The sequence below is a fragment of the Gorilla gorilla genome, chromosome 1 (genome assembly GCF_029281585.2).
Source record: "Gorilla gorilla gorilla isolate KB3781 chromosome 1, NHGRI_mGorGor1-v2.1_pri, whole genome shotgun sequence".
NCBI lineage: Eukaryota > Metazoa > Chordata > Mammalia > Primates > Hominidae > Gorilla > Gorilla gorilla.
Window position 1 is genome coordinate 35,381,966 of NC_073224.2, and position 15,255 is coordinate 35,397,220.

Here is a 15,255-nt window from a genome sequence, read left to right on the forward strand (position 1 = left end):
AACTAGAGCCTGAAGAGGAGATTGAATTGCTGCAATCTCAACTCAAACTTGAACAGATGAGGAGTTGCTTCTTATGGATGAGCAAAAGAAAGTGGTCTCCTGATATGGAATCTACTTCTAGAGAAGACATTGTGAACATTGTTAAAATGACAATAAAGGATTTAGAATATTAAATTAACTTGGTTATTAAAGCAGCAGCAGCAGGGTGTGAGAGGATTGACTCCAATTTTGAATGAAGTTCCACTGTAAGTAAAATGCTATTAAACAGCATCACCTGCTACAGAAAGTTTTTTCCTGAAAGGAAGAGTCAATCAATATACCAAACTTCATTGTTGCTTTATTTTAATAATTTGCCGCAGCCACTTCAACTTTTAGTAACTACCATTTTGATCTGTCACTATCCATCAACATTGAGGCAATACTCTCCACCAGCAAAAAGGTTATGACTGGCTGAAGGCTGAGATAATTGTTAGTATTGTTCAGCAATAAGTATTTTTAGTTATATCATGTGAGTTGTTTTTAGACATAATGCTTTTGCACACTTAACAGACTACACTATAGTGTAAACATAACTTTTATATGCACTGGGAAACCAAATCTCTGTGATTCAGTTTATTGCTGTGTCCTGGAACTGAGCCTGCAATATCTCCCAGGTATGCCTATGCTCTGTTCTCTGTTTGAGGTCTTCTTGTTATTCATTTCATGCGTTAATGCATTCACTCATTCACTCATGACCTACAAGAATGTGTTTCTTTAGAAACTGCATTTTCTACTAGTGACTCATCACCACTGAGCTTGAAGATAAGCTAACCATCCAGTATAAAGCACAGGGATTTTATTTACATAATGGCAAATGCCCATTGGCTTAGCAGAAAATGCAAAAATGTCTTTTGCTACGGAGAGAGAGTCCATGGCTTGAAAGGATTGAGGACTACTGTAATGGAAGGCACAAAAAGCCTGATTCTGTTCTTACTCAGAAACAACCATATTAACTCACATGATCAACATATACTTTAAAATATCAAAAATAAAACATGGTAACCATAGATAATCATCACTATTTTAAATTGCTGTGAACATTGTGGCCAATGTAATGAGGCTTGAAATAAAAATAAGAGGAATGACTGTGTAGGTAAAAGGAAAGGATATATTATTTGTAGAGGGTCAAAATTCTACTTAGAAACCCCAAGAAATGACTTCTAGTGAAGATTGTGCTGTAATTGAAAAACCAAGCCAAAGGATGGAAGAGATATTGACAATACATATAACTGAGAAAAGACTCATATTCAGAATTTGCCAAGACCTCCCACAAATCCATAAGAAAAGACAAATCACCAATACAAAAATGGGCAAAATTTGTGTTTCAATTAAAAAGAGGAAAATGGTCAATAATCCTCTGAAAAGATGCTTAACTTCACTGGTTTTCACAAAGAAAGGGGTGTGCAAACTATGGCCTGCAGGCCAAATCTAACCCACAAGTTGTTTTGGCAGAGCCAGAGAGCAAGGAACGTGTTTTTACATTCTTGAATGGTTGGTTGAAAAACACACAACAACAAATCCAAAGAAACTCAAAGAACAAACCTGGCCCTTAACCAAAAAAGCCTGTTGTAAAAGCATATTAAAACAAAATAAGATATCACTCCACACTCTTCAGATTGACAAATAAAAGTCTTATTGTACCTCATGCAGGGTTTGATATGGAAGGAGAGCTTGCTCAGATAGCTATCTGGAGGGTGCTTGCATTGGTACAAAGACTGCAGAGAGCAGGTTGGCAATATTTAATAATGTGGAAGGTGAGCATACCCACATACGTCTTAAAGAAACCCTTGCACATTTGCATAAGGCCACACATTTGGGAATGGAAGCACTGTCAATAGCAAAGGCCTATCAGAAGAAAAATGGATAAACACATTGTTGCATATTCACACATCAAATGCAATACAACTATGAAAATCACTAAAAGAGAACTACTATATCACAACATGAATAAATATTACAGTATTTTATTGAGAAAAACTGCAAATAATATATAAGCTATAATATAATTTCATAATATTTTAAAACATAATAATCAGATAGTTTTTACTAACATGTAAGTAATAAGTATAAAACCATAAAAGGGAGGGGTATGAGCCTAGAAAGTAACTTTGGGCTCATAGACATCTCTGAGAAAAAAGGAGAAGGGACTACTGTTAGGGAGGGGTATGCAGAGTTTTCAAATATGTCAATAATGTTTCATCTATGGTTTTATTAAAAAAAGCATTAGACGCAAATACAGAAAAAAGTTAAGACTTGCTAAAGTTTGCTGGCGAGCATAATGGTGTTAATTATATCATTTTTTTCTATGTTTGCAAAGAAAATGCAAGAAAATCATTGGATAAAAGTGTAATTAAGAAAGAACTTCAGTGGAGTCACTGAATACCAAGTAAATACATTAATATTAATACGGTTTTTTTGGTATGCCATTGAAAATCAACTAAATGGTTACAAGGAGAAAAGATGCTATTCTCAATAAGGATAAAAATATAAGGCAACAAGGGATACACATTTCCTAAAATAGATAAGATATATATTAAAAAGCTGTGAAACTTTACTGAGAAATATAAAAGAAGTTCTAAATAAATGGACAGATTTATTGTATACCCCAATATGAAATGTGAATATTTAAAACATATTTTAATGCAATTCTATTGAAATTTTTGAGGAAAAACAACTAAATCAGTCTGAAAATAGCTGAGAAAACATGAATAGATAAGCATAGCCAAGAATACTTTAGAAAGTGATATAATGAGGGTGTTTGCTTTAGTTATTAAAACATACTGTAAAGCTATAATAATTAAAACTGTAATACAATTGCAGAAGCTGATAAATAATTCAGTGAAAAGGGATAACATCGTACTAGAAGTATGTGTGTGTGTATAAATATGTACACATATGTATGTATGTATGTGTGTATATATACATACATTGTGTATAGATGTACAATTATATGAATATATGCATGTATATATGTACACATATTCACACATATTTATATATATATATATCTGTATATAAATTACATACATATATACACTTAATATATATTAATCATAAATGGAGAAGTGTGGTTTGTTTTATTTAGTCTCTTTGGGAAAGCAAAGTTTTTACTTCTTATGCCAAATATTTTCTTAGAAAAATTAAAATGCTAATTTTAACATGTAAACCAATTTAGAAATCTTTATTTAAAAACAGAGTTTCATTAGCTAGTCTATGGCTGAGAAAATACATTCTAGGTTTAAAAGCTATGGCAAAAACATATAGAACAAAATTTATTTATATATTTAAAAAATCATTAACAACGTTAAAAGTCAATCGACAGAATAGGAGATGATATATGATGGGTTGATATCTTTAATGTATAAAGAGCATATGCAAGTGAACAATAAATATTCTAAGATGCTATTGAAAAATGGACAAAGAACATGAACAGACATTTCACATAAAAAGGAAGTACTAATGGTTAGTGAAACTTGCCATGTTTAATCTAACTAGCAAAGGATTAAATGATAATTAAAAACATACCACATAACATCTCTAAAGGTGATATGTGAGAAAGAGTTCAGCAAAGTGGATGTCCTCACATGGTGTTGATAATCTTGTAGGCAGGTACAACCTTTCTGAAAAACAATTTGGCAATAGGTATCAAGAGCTTTAAAAATATTTCTATCTTCTCATCCAATGATTTTATTTTAAGAAATAAATTCTAATCATAAAATATTTTTCTAGAAACATATTTATCTAGGCACATAGAAATAATATTAGATATACCCTAATATCCAGTAATAGTAGAAGTATTAAATTGAGAATATTCACTCACTGGAATATTACATGACCATCAAAATGATGTTTTCAGTGAATTGCTAATGATTTCAGGAAATTTTCATTATCAAAGTAAATTAACAAGGCTGGGCATGGTAGCTCACGCCTGTAATCCCAGCACTTTGGGAGGCCGAAGTGGGTGGATCGCCTGAGGTCAAGAGTTTGAGACCAGCCTGGTCATCATGGTGAAGCCCCATCTCTACTAAAAATACAAAAATTAGCTGGGCATGGTAGTGGGCACCTGTAATCCCAGCTACTTGGGAGGCTGAGGCAGGAGAATTGCTTGAACCCAGGAGGCAAAGGTTGCAGTGACCCAAGATCGTGCCATTGCACTCCAGTCTGGGCAACAAGAGCAAATCTCTGCCTCAAAAAAAAAGTAAATTAACAAAATGTGACTTAAACATTTTTTCCATTTTTATTGTAGATTAAAGGATATCCATGCAGGTTTGTTACATGGATAAATAGCATGATGGTGAGGCTTGGGGTCTCGACGATCCCATTACCCCGGTAGTAAGCATAGTACCCACAGGTGGTTCTCCAGCCTATGACTCCCTTCCTCCCTCCCCCAACTAATGGTCCCATTCCCAGTGTCTGTTGTTCCCTTCTTTATGTTCATGTGCACTCAATGTTTAGCTTTCACTTATAAGTGAGAACATGCAGTATTTGGTTTTCTGTTCTTGTATTAAGTCTCTTAGAGTAATGGCCTCCAGCTCCATCTATGTTGCTACAAATTTCTAGTATAAAAGTAAATTTCACAAAATGTGGCATTTTATATACAATATGGTAATAATTATATATACCTACATACACACATAGGCACATGTGATAGGAAAAATGTTTCAAAAATTAATAGTAGTTAGCTTCAGCTTGTGAGATTATGGATGATTATTTTATTTCTTTTTATTTTTCTGTATTTTCTAATTTTTAAAGCACTTACATTAATTTCATAATCATATATTAAGTCAACAACCTTCATTAATTTATTCATTCAACAATTAATTATCTATTAATGTTTAATTGACAAACACTTATAAAGTTCTTACCATATGCCAAGCAAAGAAACACACTTTGTGAAAATAAAGGTCTATTGAGCTGATGTGTTGGCTTTCAATAAAAGTTGTTTAAAATTCTCACACTCAAAAAGAAATGGAATGAAATCAAGTGTATTTAATATTGCACCAACTGAACCATCAATGGAATTGAAACATAAACGTATTTGTTTTCAGGAATGAGAAGATTTGTCTTTCTGGGTGTGGAAGTGATTTGAAAGGTCAGAAAGTCTGTAGAAATAGCTGACCCTTATAAGAGATTAGATCTAAGACTTCATCAATTTTTATATTCAATGAGGTGTCTCAAAATTTAGTTCGCATTTTCCATCTCCAGAGACTTGTTTGTCTCTTCTGTAGTGAAGGTACCCGGTAATGAGCTTGTAGTTTAGAGCTGATTTGAAATGGAATTTTTATAGAACCAATTTTTTGGTTGCTTAAAGTTAATTGCTTTGTACCTAATTTAGGTCCCACAGGGAGTAATTTTGATCTCCCCCAGCAAACTTTATCTTAAATGAGGCTGATCTATAATCCTATTACATGTGTCTGGGTGTCTATCAGTAAATACCGTGGGTTGCATTAAGTTTCTAAAAGATACTGTGTGGCTTTAACACCCTCCAAGGACTTTACTTTTAGCAAAGAAGTAAGTTGTTTTCCTGGAGCCAGGTCACTCCACTGTACCAAATAAAAGTTATGGGAAAATGGTGAGGTTTATATCACCTTTTCTTGCCCAAGCAATAGATCACAGTTGCCTGGCAACCTGCAAGAAATACAATGCTGTAAAGGGAATGAATGAAACAGAGGAAGACATGAAACACTGCAATAAGAACGGAAGGGCATCAGGACTGCAATAATCAGAAAGAATGCAGGTATTGCCGTGTGCCAGTGTACAGCAGGGGTTCTCAAATTGTGGTCCTTGGACCAGCAGCATTAGCCTGACCTGCGAACTTTTTAGAAATGCAAATTCTTGGGCCCATCTAACATCTACTGAATTAGAAACTCTGGGAGTGGAGCCCAGCAATCTGTGTAGTAGCAAGGCCTCCAGTTGATTCAGATATACACTGAAGTTTGAGAAAGCTAAGCCAGATTAATCAAATTTTGCTGAAGTAGAATCATGAGGTGAGTACGGTATCAGATTTTATCTGAGATTTGGAGGCAGAGAGAGAGAGACAACCCTGGGAAGTGGGCTGCTAACAGAAATTCATGCAAAAGGGCTTTAATAACCGGTTTTCATTTGGAAAAGGAGTGCAATTCCAAGTCAAGCCAAGTCAGGAACCAGAAGGTATAGGTAGGAAGATACACAAAAGTGTGGGACAAGGCACAGTTTTCCCCTTCCTGCCAGGTTTTTCCTGACATCTTTTGCCTGAAGACACATTAAAGTTACTTGAGGTCTCTAACACAGGAAGAAACTCATTGATGATGGAGCCTAAAGGAAACAACCCTTTCATTCATCTACTATCACTTGTGAGACAATGCATTGAAAGCTAATCAAACTGAGCTCATAGGGTATAAATAGGTAAGCCCTGGGTAGCACGTAAGGGGAACAAAAAAACCTTTCAGGAAAACTTGATGACTCTTTGACACCATTCCAATTTTGGTGGACAATGGAGGTTTCATTAGTGTGAATGGAATAGATCGTTAACAAAGCATTTGATGCCTCTCTCAATAGATCTTATTATAGCAGTAGAGAGTTATTTGACAAAGAAAACTATGCCAAGGATACCAAATTACTTTATAGAATCTAGAGTACATGAAGAAGATAAAATGTAACTGTGAGGGCTTGTGACAAATGAGTTTTCAGACAACTTGGCTTTAGCCATGGATTCCAGTGATCAGAGCAGCCTCCAAAAATAACTTAAATATTAATTGTTTATTGATTAAATATTTAACAGAATTGGATCATCATTTGGTCTCCGGCCCAGCATATCAGTGGTAGGAGTTAATCAAAAGGATCATTTGCCCCAGAAAAGTGGCTTTCAAATTTAGCATGCATTGGAATCCCCCTGGAGGGCTTGTTAACACAGATTATTGAACTCTACCCCGAGAGTTTCTGATTCAGTAGGTCTTGGGTTGGCTTGAGAATTTGCATTTCTAGCAAACTTTCAGGTGATGCTGATGCTGCTGGTCCAGGGACCACGCTTCGAGTGAGAACCACGGGACGAGAGAAACCACTGAAGAGTAGAGATTCATTTTGAAGACTACACCACAGGAAGGAGGCAGAAAGTAGAAAGAAGCACTCCACTGCATAAAGCTGAAACTGGCATCCAGGAATGAGAGATACCAGGCAAGCTTTGGATGATTACAGGAAATAACTTCTCAAAGGTAAGAAATGAAGTCAGATCTCCTTACACCTATAGTAGCTTTTTTAAAGTTCCCATTTCATCAAGAATCAAGACAGGGATCATAAAGGAAATTGTCTTTGAGGCTGTATGCCCTATCTGATTGCTCTTGAACTGGAACTCAGCCAGCCTGGTTGCTTATTTCCAAGGTTAGCCATAAACTGTGCAGATGTGTGAGAAATTGCCCACTACTGAAGATGACTCTTGTGAATAGTCTCTGGTGTGTGGCTGCAAGGGAAGGGTTTTCTTTTCCCAAGATGTTTGTCTTTTCCCAAGTTCTCCACCACTTATCCACAGATGCTACTTGTGACACATACAGTTAGCCTCTGAACTGAGATACAGAGCATCGATGTCACCTTCTCCTCAAAAACTTCGGCACATCTTAGTTATCTCTGTGGTCTCAGGATGGAGCATTAGGTGCCACCTGAATGCTGGAGAAAGCTTCCTCACTGAAAAGGATTTGAGAGCAGAGAAAAGCTCTCATTTGTCAGGCTTCTGTGGAACTTGATTTTCTGTGCCTGATTGTCACTACATCACTCTGCTCTGAGTCAGTCATCAGGAGTCCCCTGACTGCCCAGTGCCCAGTGATGGGCAGCTTTGACTTGCACTGAGTAGAGGATGGAAGGGAGGTGACCCACAGAGGTTGACTGTTTACCCAGTCTCCATCATGTGGATTTTCTTGGCCACGTTCTGCTAAAACTGACTCATAAGGAAGACAGCAAGCCAACAGTTCATGGGAGGTAGAACTGTTTCTAATGTTCACATGTCATTTGGCTCAGCTGAATCATCTCCTCCACAACTCAGAAAGGAAGGTGCTTCCATCAACACCTTCTTCATTTGGGGGAAGGGATGGAGTGGGAATTTTCAGGACCTACCTCATTCCTATACTTTTCCCACTCCAAAGAGGGAAGAATGACTTTGGTTATCAGACACATTGATGAGAGCTTGATAATCACTGGCTATTCCTCTACTGGGCAGGGTAAAAACTCAAGGTCACTCACTTCTCCTACATGCTCCCCCATTTCCTGATTCTTCTTGAACTAGCCTTTATTTCAGAGCAATGGGTCAGTCTCTGTGGGTCAAGCCCTTGGTGGGACCACCTCAGAGCAGGGAGGACTGATCTCCAGCTTCTCAGCCTGGGACTGGGTGGATAAGTCCACCTTGTAGGGAAGACTTGGCTCTCTATAATTCTGAGTGGGAGGTCAGAAACCCAGCTATATTCTCTAGTCTTCTAATTGTTACAGAAAGTCAAACAGAACTGATGTTGCAATCCTCATTTAACAATATGTGTATCTTTTATCAACCAGAATCCTCAAGGAGAAGCAAGGTGGGCATTAGGATCTGGGACCAGCCCTCCTCCCCAGCAACTCCCTCACTCTCAATTCCCAAGAAGTTCTGAGGCTGACACTTTCCCATACATGCTTCTCTTGTGCCAGGATTTATCAGGAGGCGTGGAGGTTTGTTGGGAGCAGGACAGTGTAGGCAGGAAAGGGACTGAGACTTGGCACTAGACATGCCCTTCAGAGTGGGACAGGCCAAGCTAACAGGAGAGGTTGGAGAAGGCACAGGTGCAAGGAGTTCAGCCTTCCACATAGCGATTCAGCTAAGTAGCTGGCACCAGGTGCTCCAAGTGGAATTGCAAATTATGCCAAAACATGAGCAGGGCCCACTGAAAATTGGGGGCAGGTAATTTTTGGAATTCAGGGCAGGTTGCCAGCCTCTGGCAGATTTGTCCCCAGAAATGCAGACCCCAACACTAAACTAAGATACAGAGCTAAAGACTCCCCTGATCTTAACCTCAGATAAGGAGAGAGGTACTGATATGGACAAGAGACAGGGAAATACTGGGTAGAAGAAGGCAGTTCCCTGGCAAAGGCCCCACCCTCAAGCCTGGAAACCCATGGACCTAAATAGAAACAGGCATTTATCTTTTTGCACCCAAATGTTGCCTTCTGGCCCACCATGCCCCACTATCTCATACCCATATAAACCCCAAATCCCATGCTCCACAAGTAGATGAGCAGAGGCAGAAAAGTGGGCCTGGCAGAGAAGGAGAGAAAAGAAGGAATATCTGAACATCAAGAGGAGTTCATCTGGAGATGGTTGGAGAGGAGATTGGCTGCAGGACAGCCAAACTCCAGGTGAAGATCATTCTTCCTACTTCATCCCCTCTTCAGCTCCCCATCCCTCCAGCTGAGAGCCATCTCCATCTGACAACAAAGTCCCCTGCATTTGCCATCCTTCAATTCGTCCATGTGACCTAATTCTTCCTGGATACTGAACAAGGACTCAGGTACCAAGAGGGCACTGAGCTGGTTAACACTTAAGCCATCTGCAGACAGCAGAGCTAAAAGAGCACTGTAACACACCCACTTGGGCTTTGGGAGTTGCAGGCACCCACCCCTAGATGCTACCATGGAGCCTGAGCCCAAAAGTGCTTGTCCTGGCTCTTGCACCTGCCCGTCTGCATGCTCCCACTCCTATAAGGGAGGTAAGGCAGCTGAACAGACAAGCCACACCCCTGTTGCATGTTCCGTGAGGGGGATCAGGGAACTCTCCCATTTCAGGACAATCAAGAGCAAGACAAGATGGTTGAACCAAGGATGAGATGAGAACCAAGGTCAAAAAGTGCAACACATGGCTGGGCGTGGTGGCTCATGCCTGTAATCCCAGCACTTTGGGAGGCTGAGGCGGGTGGATCACGAGGCCAAGAGTTCGAGACCAGACTGACCAACATGGTGAAACCCTGTCTCTACTAAAAATACAAAAATTAGCTGGGCATGGTGGCGTACGCCTGTAATCCCAGCTACTCAGGAGGCTGAGGCAGGAGAATCGCTTCAACCTGGGAGGCAGAGGTTGCAGTGAGCCGAGATGGCGCCATTGCACTCAAGCCTGGGTGACAGAGTGAAGGAAAGAAAGAAAGAAGAAAGAAAGAGAAAGAAAGAAAGGAAGGAAGGAAGGAATAAAGAAAGAAAGAGAAAGAAAGAAAGAAAGAAAGAAAGAAAGAAAGAAAGAAAGAAAGAAAGAAAGAAAGAAGGAAGAAAGAAAAGAGAAGGAGGGAGGGAGGAAGGAAGAAAGTGAGAAAGAAAGAAGGAAAAGTGCAACACTCTTCACTGTTTCCCAGGAAGAAGTTTGGGTATAGGAGTTTTGTAATTACAGTGGGAATGTTATTCAACTAGAGAGTTGCAACCCAGGGGTGAGGGCGGAAGCCCACTAAGGACCCCTAGGCCAAATCAAGAGTGAGGGTGACTCAGGTGACAAACAGGGAGCCCAGTGGTCAGCTAGTTCAACCTAATCTGGAGAATGACTCAACACCAGGATGCCACTGCTGTTGGGGGAGGAGGAGGAAGTGCTAAACCCGCTTCAATATTCCCTGTCTTAAGCCCACATTGTTCTGGGGATTGAGATCTGAAGTTGAGGGGTTGGGGGTCAGTGAATCTGGCTATAGACATTGTAGATCTGCAGATGGAGGGCATGAAACAGGCTGAAACTGCTGCAATATGTACTCACCCTGAGGGCCTGAGGACCCAGACGATCATCTTAATTTAGATTGCTCTTTGGCCCACGCAGACATGATAGTGCCTGCAGACAGTGGCTCTGGCACTGGCACCCATGGTAGCAGTTGGCCTCATTGTGATGGGAAAGCCTCCAGCTCCCTCCAAGATGCAGTTAGGGTTTCTGGTCTCATTCTTGGAAGAGTTTTGTTGGATGGATTAAACTGGAATCATCTTCCTTTCCCAGGAAACTGTTGTGTCTTTTGTCTGCTCTGCCTCTGGGTGAAATCTGTAGTCCTTACTTGCTGCTATTTTCTACCATCCTAATAATAGCTCATTGTTAGGCAGACATGACGCAAATACATTTCTCACTATCTTGGGAGATTTGGGGGGGTCTTACCTTCTTATTTAATTTCTTTGTTTAATTATTTAATTCTTTTCTTTTCTTTTCTTTTCTTTTTTTAGTTTGTTCTCTTTGTTTGCCCTTAGTTGGTAAAGAAGACAAGTTGTTGATGAAGGAAACTGGCAAAATATCAGTACATCTTGAGTTCTTTGGTGATCTGCCTTTTCCAGAATCTTCTGATCTGTCCCTACACCTGCACAAAAAGTGCTTCATGCAATGAAACAGTCCTTACTGGGTGTCATAAGTGAGCTTACTAAATTTGGTGTGTGCCATCAATAACCCCTCACCTTTCCATTTGGGGTAGCATCTACCATTACCTCTTTTTTTTTAACTATCTTGTCTTGCCCTAGAACAGGTAGGAACATCTTATATTCAACAGTTTATCTTCATAGGTGCAGAACAAAGACAGAACTAGAAGTCATCCGTCTGCTCACCTGAGACAAATGCATATTTGACTTGCATTCAGAATCAGGCACATCCACACCTGACCCTCTGCTGGGAGCATTTTTTATTTAAGATATTTTTGGTTCATCTCTTGAACCTCCTCTCTACCTCCATTTATCCCTGAGTCCCACTCATACCCCTCTTCTTTATTACTCCCTAGAAAGGAAGTAGAAAGGCAAAAGACTTTTGCCACTGAGTCACTGAAAGAAAGAAACTTGATAATCTGGGAATTGAGGGAAGCCAAGGAAACACATCCTCAACCCTTAAGGTGAAGCTCCCAGTAGTCACCATTCCAAGAATGTGGGACCTCAAACTCAAGCACCTTTCTTGAGATAGAGTCTTAATAATGAAATCTGGGATTGGGAATGCATGTGTTTCTTTGTCTATCTCAACATTTTTTCAAGACCATTTTTGTAGCCATCCACAGCTGTTTTGCAGGTACAAAGAAAGGGGCCCTACTTCCCAGGCTATGGCTGTGAAAAGAAGATAAAATTTCAGGACCCCAAACTCACTATGCCAAAGGGGAAAAAAAAAAGCTTGAGTCACTCAAAACTGACTTTCATTTTGTTCCTAAATAGATAGCTACAAAGGTAGAAGGTTACAGGCCTCCCCAGGGGGCCTCCCTCACAATTCACTCACAGGAAAATTCTCTGTGCACCCCAAGATCTTTACCCTAAAACACAGTTCTGTTGAATTTCACCCTGATAATGTAAATCAACAGCTTATCTTCATAGGTACAGAACAAAGACAGGATTAGAAGTCATCCCTCTGCTCACCTGAGACAAATACATATTTGAATGCTTCCTTTACTCTATGTTTACTTTATTTTACCTAAAAATGCAGATTCATTGAGCTGGAGCCAATGCATAGTTGACTATTCCTCTGTCCCCTCTTTTCACATTTAAAATGTGGATTCAGTGAACACCGATCTAGCTTCAAAAGAATGCCATTGCTTGCCTCTTTTATCTAATCTTCCCTTTTTATTTTTTCTTTCCTCTTTCCCCAACTGCTTACTCTTTCCCCTTTAAACGTTGAAGACCCCAAACCCTCTTTGGAAAAAGCACAAATCACAGGTGTTCCTTTTTCCTGGGTGCGTCCTCAACCTTGGCAGAATAAATCTCTAGATTGATTGAGTCACCTCAGCCATTTTCTTTGGTTTTACATGGCCAAAGCCTACCTTCCCTCTGTGGCTTTCCTTTGGTCATTAAGGATATTCTTTCTGCCATCAGGTAGGCAGGTGGTGCTACCTCAACCAGTGCCCATCTTCACATGGGCACTTCTGCACCTTACTCTGAGATGTGGTTGCCACTAAGCAAATAGGTATCCATTTGACTTTCAACTCTTTTTTTTAAATTAACATTGGCATTTTTAACTTGCTTTTTTCATTGACAAATAAAAAACAATATACATGTATGGGGTAAAACATATATACATTATAGAACGGTGAAATGAAGCTAATTAACATACATTTTACCTCACACACATCATTTCCTGCGGCGAAAACACTTAAAACCTACTCAGTAATTTTCAAGTACACAATACATTGTGGTTAGCCACCATGTTGTACAATAGATCTCTTAAACTTATTCCTCCTATCTGGAATTTAGTATCCTTTGAACAATAGCTCCCTAATTCTCCCTAATTTTCAACCTCCTTTGTTCACAATGTCTTCAATTCTTCCTCCCAACCAGAAGGCTCTCCCCTCTCCATCCCTACCATCCAAATTCTCTGTATGATTCAGGGTTCAAAAGAGGTTCCAATCATGCCATGAGACTCCTCCCCCCACTCTGGTTCTTGCTGGTAGCTGTTTTAATTCTGTTCTCTAGCACTTGTTACAGTGATTCATATCCTGGATACGCATGTGAATCACCTGTGGACTGTTTAAAAATGTAGACTCTGACTAGACAGACCTAATCAGAATCTCTGTGTGTGAACTGCAGGCATCTATAGTTTTACAAAGCTTCTAATGCACAGCGAGGGTATGAGAAAAACAGATAATATGTAAATGACTAATTTTAGTGTTTAACCATACCATGCCTGTTGCTACTTACCTGTCTTTTGAATATGTGCTTTTAACTTCTAGAAGACAGAAACCATATATTACTTTTTTTTTTTTTTTTTTTTTTTGGTACACTACCCTTTCTTCCTACACCTAACCCACTGTTAGATCCAGGGCTGAGATGTTTCAATGAATATTTTGATATACATTTCTGCACATAGTAAAATCACTTAAGGGTTCAACAAACATTTTTTAATTATTTCACTGTGCCAGGCACTGGATCTAGGAAGATGAAAGCAACATGAGTCCTTTTAGACTAGAATCCATAGCTAACAGGTAAATGTTGTTGAGACTGTCATTTGGTTCTTGGGACACATATGGGGTCAAGAAAGCTTTGCTATGATTAAAATGATTGACTTCTGAAAGAGGATAGTGGAGGATGGAAGGAGCCTCTGGGTTTGCAAAGGATAAAGGTTTCAGAGTATTTTGAGGAGGTTCTACTATTTGTGCCATCATACATTCCACACCTTCCTATGCTGTGCAACAAGCAGGGAGAGGTTGTAAACCGAATACCTGCACATCTCCCTCCAAATGGCCACTCATTGGAAAAATAATCTATGGCTTTCCTGCTAAAGGAACATAGCGGGTGCATGAGGCTTATAAGAGAGAGCACATGCTATGGCATAAACATGGGCTGCGTTCAGGTGTCCGTGGGTGGTGTGTGTGCAAGTTCAGCTCTGCAGCTTTCGGCAGGCTGCTGATATCTCCTTGTCCCATCCCTCAGCTCCTAGGGCTGCCCAGGCAATATTGGGAAAATCATGCAGGCTTCTCTTAGGTGTCCCACTCTGTCCTTCCCATATCCATCTCCCCTGGAGTATTTTCTCCTTTTATTGCCAGATATCCCCAAAATCTCTCTTCTGTTCAGCAAAAACTTTGTTGTGTGTGTGTGAGTTGGAGTCTTATTCTGTCACTCAGGCTGCAGTGCAGTTTTGCAATTATAACTCACTGCAGCCTCAAGCTCTTGGGTTCAAGGGATCCTCCCATCTCAGCCTCCCTAGTAGCTAGGACTATGGGCACCCACCACCACACCCAGCTACTTTTTAAACATTTTTAGAGATGAGGTGTCACTATGTTGCCCAGGCTAGTCCCAAACTCCTAGCCTTGGCTTCCCAAAATGCCGTTATTAGAGGCATGAGCCACCGTGCACAGCCCTAAAATCAATTCTTGAGAATGGACAGTATAACTAAATTTACAGAAAGGTGTACTTCACTGATAAAGCACTTGGATCTTACCAAATAAATAAGAAAAGTAACATTTATTGAGTTCCTAATGTGTGCCAGGGTCTACTATGTTGACGCATTATTAGCAAATTAAATAGGGAAGATGATTGGAGGGTTGGGGTCTCCTGTGACACATAGATGATGGCTTCCTCTTCTTCCTCCTAAGATGAGCCTTGCCTGCTGCTTCGTGAAGGACCACACGCTTAGTCTTGATTTCGGATCCCCTTCTGAGCAGATCTCAGAACCTCTCTGTGTTTGCTTTTTTCCTATGAGCAACTAGTTTCTTTTGTTCCCAACTCCTTTTCCAAGAGGCACAAAGTTACTTTCTAAACTAGGCCACTGGTTTAAATAGTAACCCCTAGGAAAGAACAGTTTCCAATGGGTGCTGC

At 39.8% G+C, this 15,255-nt stretch overlaps 1 long non-coding RNA gene across 1 annotated transcript in view; it reads right to left on the reverse strand.

The window, feature by feature from the left end:
* Nucleotides 1-3,589: 3,589 nt before the first annotated feature.
* The window catches only part of LOC129531901 (uncharacterized), a 240,948-nt gene continuing 229,282 nt past the window's right edge, over nucleotides 3,590-15,255 (reverse strand). The window contains exon 5 of the long non-coding RNA XR_010134519.1: nucleotides 3,590-3,659. This is a non-coding gene — a long non-coding RNA (uncharacterized lncRNA). The remainder of the gene's footprint in view (nucleotides 3,660-15,255) is intronic.